This window comes from Panthera leo, chromosome E3, assembly GCF_018350215.1.
Source record: "Panthera leo isolate Ple1 chromosome E3, P.leo_Ple1_pat1.1, whole genome shotgun sequence".
Lineage (NCBI taxonomy): Eukaryota > Metazoa > Chordata > Mammalia > Carnivora > Felidae > Panthera > Panthera leo.
The window spans coordinates 29,320,601-29,328,186 of NC_056694.1; the positions used below are offsets into that span (position 1 = coordinate 29,320,601).

At 51.7% G+C, this 7,586-nt stretch overlaps 1 long non-coding RNA gene across 1 annotated transcript; it reads right to left on the reverse strand.

The window, feature by feature from the left end:
- Positions 1-1,874: 1,874 nt before the first annotated feature.
- LOC122209911 lies at positions 1,875-6,520 on the reverse strand. Its single transcript, XR_006197830.1, has 3 exons — positions 6,406-6,520; positions 3,781-3,862; positions 1,875-2,370 (listed from the first exon to the last, which is right to left on the reverse strand). It is a non-coding gene; the product is annotated as an uncharacterized LOC122209911 (long non-coding RNA).
- Positions 6,521-7,586: the final 1,066 nt, after the last annotated feature.

The window sequence follows — 7,586 nt, forward strand, 5'->3', positions numbered from 1 at the left end:
TACCAGAAACGACAAGTGCTTGCTTCTTTCCCTTCACTTGACAGTTTTCAAAATAATGAGTTAGTTCCTCAGTTTCCTCCAACGATGACAAAGGAGTTGCTGTTTTTCTAGGTATCTTTGTGAACCCATAGATTTCGATGCAAATGGCATGTTTTAACCCGTTGGAGTTACTATTCCTATTGATATCAAATGGTCCCATCTGTGGCCAGTGGGAGCCTCTTCACACTGTCCCCTGCATCCTTTCTGATGCGACCCCAGAAGTCTCTGACAGCTCCACACGATCTGGGTGACAGGATGTTTCCAGGGTCATTGTGCACACTTCCTGCCTCACACCTGCAGTCGGCCATATTTCCACAGAGCCCTTATCTCCGGTGAGAAGTGGTGTTTAGAGACCATAATGTGGGTGCCAGGAGTGCTGATAGCTACTGAACTGGTCGTTATTTAAAAAAAATTTTTTTTAATGTTTATTTTGAGAGAGAAAGGGAGAGAGGGAGGGAGGGAGGGAGGGAGAAAGCACACAAGTTGGGGAGGGGCAGAGAGAGAGGCAGAGGCAGAGAAGCCCAAGCCCAGTGCAGGGCTCGAACCCACAAAACCACGAGATTGTGACCTGAGCTGAAACCAAGGGTCAGACGCTTAACTGACTAAGCCCCCCAGGCGCCCCCATACCGACACTTCCAATTCAAATCTGGGGCTACGGGAGTTTTACTCTGTCTCTCTGATCTTACATTCACCACTCCTTTCTTTCATGACAGTGTGACAGAGCCTGCTTCTAAAAGCGGAGATCTCTGTTGTGTCTCCCCTTGAGCAGGACGCTGAAATCTTTCCCCTCAGACATGAACCCAAGGTCTCTTTGAGGAGGGTGTTTAGAGGTGGTTCGGGGGAGCCCACGTCCAAGTCCACCAGGGGCCACGTTCTCACGGGAGGTGAACCAGCTCCGTCCACCATCCCTTTGTGGATCCCCTCACCTAGCTGCTTTCAGTCCTGCCTGCACACTTGAATCGCTTGGAGACTTACAAAAACCCCTCCCGGTCACATTTAAGTCGGAATACCTGGGGCTGGAAACCTCTGATCGATAAACCAGTCCAGGTAATTAAAAAAATAATATATTTTTTTATTTTTTAGAAAGAGAGCAGGGGAGGGGCAGAGAGAGAGAGAGAGAGAGAGAGAGGAAGAATCCCAAGCAGGATCCACACTCAGCTTGGAGCCCGACACGGGGCTCGATCTCACGACCCTGGAATCATGACCCGAGCCAAAATCAAGAGTCAGACACTCAAACACCTAGCCACCCCTAGTGCAGGTAATCTTAACGTGCAGCCAAGATTCAAATCACTGCTTTAGCTCACCCTCCTTGGCCAAAGGAAGAGAAGGAGGAAGTCAGGGGCAATGATGGAATAGTGTTGCCTTCGAAGATCATTAGCTTGGGTCCGAACCGTGGCACTCCCAGCTTCTGCCCTTGGAATCTTGGGAAGAACACCCACCACTAGAGCTTTCTGCAGTACTCAGAATGGTCTCTATCGATGCTGTCCAATGTGGCAGCCGCAAGCCACATTGAACTAATTGCTGATGCAACCCAGGCTGGGAATGTGTGCATTTTTAAACTTAAAAAAAAAAATGTTTATTTATTTTGAGAGAGCGCGCGTGCGCACGCAAGCGAGCAGGGGAGGGGTAGAGAGAAGGAGGGAGAATCTCAAGCAGGCTCCACACTGTCAGCGCAGAGCCCGACACGGGGCTCAATTTCACAAAACATGAGATCATGACCTCAGCCGAAATCAGGAGTCAGACGCTTAACCGACTAAGCCACCCAGGCGCCCCTAGAGATCACGTATATTAAGCTCACGGTGCACACAAGGCATTCAGTAAAGTGCCCGTTTATTTTCCTTGTTAACATGGGCCTGTCGCTCTTTAAAAAAACAAAACGAAACAAACTTGCCGTGAAAGTGAGCGCTCAGCAGCACCCCGCCACCGAGACGAAAAGTTCTAAGCGGTTCCACAGGACCTCATGGAAAATATTCCTTAATTGTAGAAGTTCAATTGCAGCAGGACGTTATCAGTTGCAAGGGCTGTATTTCATTACAGATCTAGCCGCAGCTCAATAAATTAAGCAATCACTCAAAATAACATGTTGCTTTAATCCCCTCTTGGAACAATTTCAAGTTGTTTGGTTTCATATTAGCACAGCGCTTGAAAGGAGACTCACGTTGGCCTCGTTTCTTGTTCCTCAATTCATCAGCCCTTCTCCGGATAGGTCTTTGTGCGACTAGCAGGAGGGAGCTGAGCCAGAACTGCTTTTTTATCAAAACCCGGAGCGTTTCCATCCTCTGGCCTTTATGTGTGCCACGGCTCATTCGCTAAAATTACTGGCGGGCTTATCTGCAGCGAACACAGAAAGAGACACCTCTCAGCAGCCAGTTCTGGACGTGAAAAGCAAACTTGCAGGGGCTTTTCTGTTCCCATCTTCTCCCAAGTGGTTGGTTTATAATCTCACAGCAGAATTTCATTTCTCCTAGAAACTTGGCACCGGAGGTGTCAGCCAGGGAACATATTTGTTTGTGTAAATTAAAAGAAGAATATGTTTTGACCATATTTAAGTTCTAACTGCACTAAAGAAATAAATACTGAGCTGCACAACGCTTCTCCCTGCACGGTTCTGGCTCCCCTCCCCAGACTCTGCCTTTGTTTATAAAACCCAAGCTGATGAGAACTCTGAACAGGTTATCATCCCGGAAAGCTCAGGGGCCACGTCCACTTCACCGGGGCCACGTGGGAAGCCCACGTACCTCACTTGGGACTTGCTTCCCCTAACGGACTGTGCCCTTGATGGGGCGGGTGAGGGTACGGAAACAGGCACCCCGCGCATGCGCTGTGGATGGGCACCGGACAGCGGCTGTCGGAATTAGAAATGCACATATGCTCTGGACTGAGAAATCCCGCTTCTAGGAATGTATCCTAGGAGTGTACTTAGACCCGTGCCAAAGAGAGTGTATGTTATAATGGCAAAATCCTGCCGTTAAGTGAAATGCTGGCCGGTAGGGGACAGGTTACGTATAGTGCAATGCTAGAAGTCATTAGAAAGAATGGGGTGGGTCTGGGCTGTCACGTCTTCAAGATACATTGGAACGCCCCCGGCTCTCTCGACGTTATGAGCAAAAAAAAAAAAAAAAAAGTGCACTTGAACATGCCTTGAAAATGTATGGAGATTATGCAAACTGCATACAGTGGCTACTTTTTAGAAAGGGAAATTAAAGGGAAATGGCCAAGGGGGTCCTTCATTTCCCACATTTTTCTCTTCTGTACTATTTTTCTTGCCATGAGCATGGTATTATTTTTACAATTTGGGGCAATGACATAACATAGTGTATTTAAAACAATGTCCAGGGGCGCCTGGGTGGCTCAGTTAAGCGTCAGACTTCCGCTCAGGTCATGATCTCGCAGTTTGTGAGTTCGAGCCCCACGTCGGGCTCTGCGCGGACAGCTCAGAGCGTGGAGCCTGCTTCGAATTCTGCATCTTCCTCTCTCGCTGCCCCTCCGCTGCTTACCCTCTTTCTCTCTCTCAAAAATAAACAAACATTAAACAACTGAATAAGATGAAGTCCACACTCAGGAACAATATAAAAGGGTAATACTCTTTCCTTACATTTCTGGCAGGCCAATGGAGTAGTGGTGGGGATCCTTGCTTCTCCGGCTTCTTAATGCAAATAATCTGTGGTGGGCTGCATGGTGGGTCCCAGAGAGATACCGGATACGTCTACCCTCCCAGTCACCGGAACCTATGAACATTACCTTGTGTGGCAAAAGAGGTGTTTAAGTCAAGGATCTGGAGATGAGTTTATGCTGGATTATCCAGATGACTACTATGTGCCTCCTTAAAGAAAGAAGCGGAGACAGACACAGAGTTAGAAAGCCTGAAGACGGAGGCAGATATTGGAATGATGGGGCCATCGGCCGAGGACGATGGGAGCCACCAGAAGCTGGGAGAGGCAAGGTACAGATTTTCCCCTGAAGCTCTGGGGCGGGGGGGGGGGGGGGGGGGGGGGGGGGGGGGGGGGGGGGCGGGATGTGACCCTGCCAGACTTTGGACTCCTAGCCTCCAGGACTGTGAAACACTCCATTTCTATCATTTTAAGCCTCTTGGTTTGTGGTCATTTGTTACGGCAGCCCTAGGGAACTAACACCACGCCTGCTTTTCTAACGCCTCTAAAATGCATGAAGGAAGCACAGAGGTATTTTAAGAAACAAGTTTGGGGGCGCCTGGGTGGCTCAGTAGGTTAAGTGTCTGACTCTTGATTTCGGCTCTGGTCATGCTTTCAGGGTTCATGGGTTCGAGCCCTGAGTCGGGCTCTGCGCTGGCCGTGTAGAGCCTGCTTTGGATTCTCTCTCTCTCTGCCTCCCCTGTTCATGTTCTCTCTTTCTTTCTCTCTCTCTCTCTCTCTCAAAATACATAAATAAACTTGAAAGAAAGAAAGAAAGAAAGAAAGAAAGAAAGAAAGAAAGAAAGAAAGAAAGACTGGCTGGCCTGTGTGTTTGGGGGGAACACAAAAGACTCGTTCATTCACAGCACGGGTATTTCTTGAGCATGTCCTTGGTGACAGGCCCGGGTCTAGGTGCTGAGGGGACAGCGGAGAACAAAGATGCCTGACCTCCTGGAGCTGGTACACATCCCTGAGGTGGGAGGGATAGTATGTAAGATAAATGGAACATAGAGAAAGACCCGTGGTGGTGGAGGGGGCCAAGGAGAACAAGAAAACATGGAAGGAAGACAAGTGTCCAGAAGGGGGCTGGGGCATGGGGAGGTGACACTGGAGTAGAGCCCTGAAGGCGATGTGGGCGGGAGCTGTGTGTCCACCTGAAGGGAGAGTATCCGGCAGAGGAAAGAAGCACAGAACTTGACCCCGCCTGTGACCCAGTGGTTGGACCACAATGAATAGGAATGAACTGCCCTTTCTCCCCTCAAGTTTCCTTCCCCACCTCCCTTCCTCCCACGCTTGCTGCCTGCCTACTGTGTGCCCGCAGCTGGGGGCCCAAAGATGTCCAGGGCCCCCAGGCTCAAGAGGTGGGGGGAGGGGACAGCCCTAAACAGATCACCACAAACAACATGGCAGGCATCGGAGCTTGGCCAGGATAAGCTGCCTGCCCGGCCCATGGCGGAGAGCAGGGCAGGGTGGGGAGGAGAAGTGGGTGTGTGTTGGAGGCGAGGTTGGGGAGACCGAGGCGAGCAGGAAAAGGGTGTGACTTCAAGTCCAAGGACGTAGCTCTGATCCAGTGGGAAACTAACGGTGCGTTGCCGCGGTGCCTCGAGACGTGCCTGGGGGTTGTCGTATTCTCAAGTACAGCAGGCACACCTGGGGGGGGGTGGGGGGGTGGAATGAGTTCCGAGGATAACCCACCCCTGTCGGTTTCACACAATCCACCAAGGGAACAGTCCCCACGTCCTGAGTGGGGATGCTCTGGGCCGCACAAACACCGGAACTGATCTGAGGTACAATCGGAGATTCGCTACTCTGGCAGCTGCGATGGAAAAAGGGCAACGCTGAGCTGCTCCCGGATCCGGGACCCGTCAGGCTCTGGGGTCAGAAATTAGCGCCGGCCTCTTTCCGTCCTCCCCACCCCACCCCCTTGCTCATGTCTCCCTCTTGCAGCTTATTAACTTCAGTCTCTGCGATCGCGGGTATCTCTGGACGCCAGAGAGTGGGGATGAGGCAACTTTCCCTCCAGGTCCAGGTAGGACGAGCCTTGTCTGGCCTTGCTTGGGTCCCATGACCCCACGCGGACCGCTTGTGGTCAGGCACAGAAGTGGGCCGCCGTGATTGGCCATATTTGGTCACGTGCCCATGTTTGGCCCAATTACTACAGTTGAAGGATGGGTGACGGCCACCTTCGGCCATATTTGCACATGGCGTCCGGTCTGTTGACAGAAGGCGGGAAGCAGGTGCTTGCAAAAAACAAAAAATAAAAAACAAACAAACAAAAACCCCCAAGAAACACAAGACCCACAAATAACAACAACAACAACAACAACAACAAAAACCCCAGAGGCACCCAACCCCTCCGGAGACATCTGCTGGCTGTGCTGCTTCTACCTTGACTCTGCCGAGAATTGCCTCAATCCTGGGTCAGACGCTTTGAGATCCACTCCTCTGTCCCCCAGCCCCAAAGCTGCCTGCGGGGTTTACTCAGACCTGTCGTAGTTCTTTTTGGCTACTGCCATTATATTACTCTGATCAAATTAAAAAAAAAATTTTTTTTTCACCTTTGGTTTGCGATGGCCTCTCCTGCCCCTATAGGAGCCGCCCGTGTGTTGAGCGGGGCATTGCTTGACCCACAGGTGAAGGTGTAGGTGGAGAACGGAGTGCGTGGGTGAACGTTCACTTACTGCACATGCCGCCGGAGGAGGTGCAAGGTCCTTACCTGTTCTTTCCTCAAGGAGTCCCTCTCTCGTCCCCTGGCCCCCCTTCCCAGCCGTGTCGTATACCCTCCGTGACAGGGCCCTGGTGGCATGAGGGCCTCGCTGGGCATCATCCAAACACACACTTGGGGGCTTCGGATCTCTCGCGGTCTTGAGTAAAGCTGATACGTTCCTGGGTTGAGATGCGAGCGCTGGAAATCCGGTTCATTTGGTCGGTGGAGCTCTTTGGAGCTGAGAGGGTTTGGGGTGCCATGATTAGTTGCCAGTGTCTGCCATGGCCACCCACCTCGAAAGGGCATCCCGGGTCCTGCCGCTGCGCTGGACTGTTTGCTAACCAGGGGGCCTCTGTTCTTCAGCCTGAAGCCCCGGGACCCGCTGTGAGATCAGGGGACACTCAGGGTCCAGGACAAAATGGCGTGGCTTAAATAAAACAACTGCAGGCTCTTAGGGAGGAAGGCTTAAGGCCAATGGCTAATTCTTTTTTTTTAAGTACTTATAACCCACAAGTCAACTGGGGTCATCTTATTTTTGGAGATTCCAATGGAATAGGCTTGAACTCTGTCCCACGTGCCACTGTCTCCCACATGGGAGACCCAGCTTTCCTTGGAAACGTCCCAAGCCTTGGAGGTGAGGGGTGCTTAGGTCTCTCCTAGGCACCAAGGCTCTGATGAACTCGTTCTGCCTGGGCACCCTTTCGCTGGCCTCCTGGGGACGTGACACGGACGGTTGCACAAGGCCTATGTTTGCTTTAATGCGCCGATGTTGTCATCTTGAACTTCTTAATACTTTGTGAACCAAGGGCTCCACATTTTCCCTGTGCCAACGATGTAGCCAGTCCTGCTTTTCTCAGGAGCTGCTTCCTTTCCACCCCACGTCGACCCACTCGGGACCGTGCCCCAGTCCGCCCATTCTCCCCACTTCCGTCCACCCAAGGATGTGGGTGTAGGAGGCTCTGTTGGTCTGGGACAAAAGACAAGCGCCGACCTCTCAGCCAAGGGAGCAACCTCAAGTCCGCGCTTGAATTGGCTTTGGAACTCTTCAGAGAGTCACGGGGCGGGGGGTTGGGGGGCAGGACGGGAGGCAGATGAATCAGAACTGGTGAAGGTTGGTACTGGGTGGCCCTGGATGGTGGGCCCGGGGTGCTCCTTACAGCATTTTCCTTCCTTCGAGTATATACTCCTTA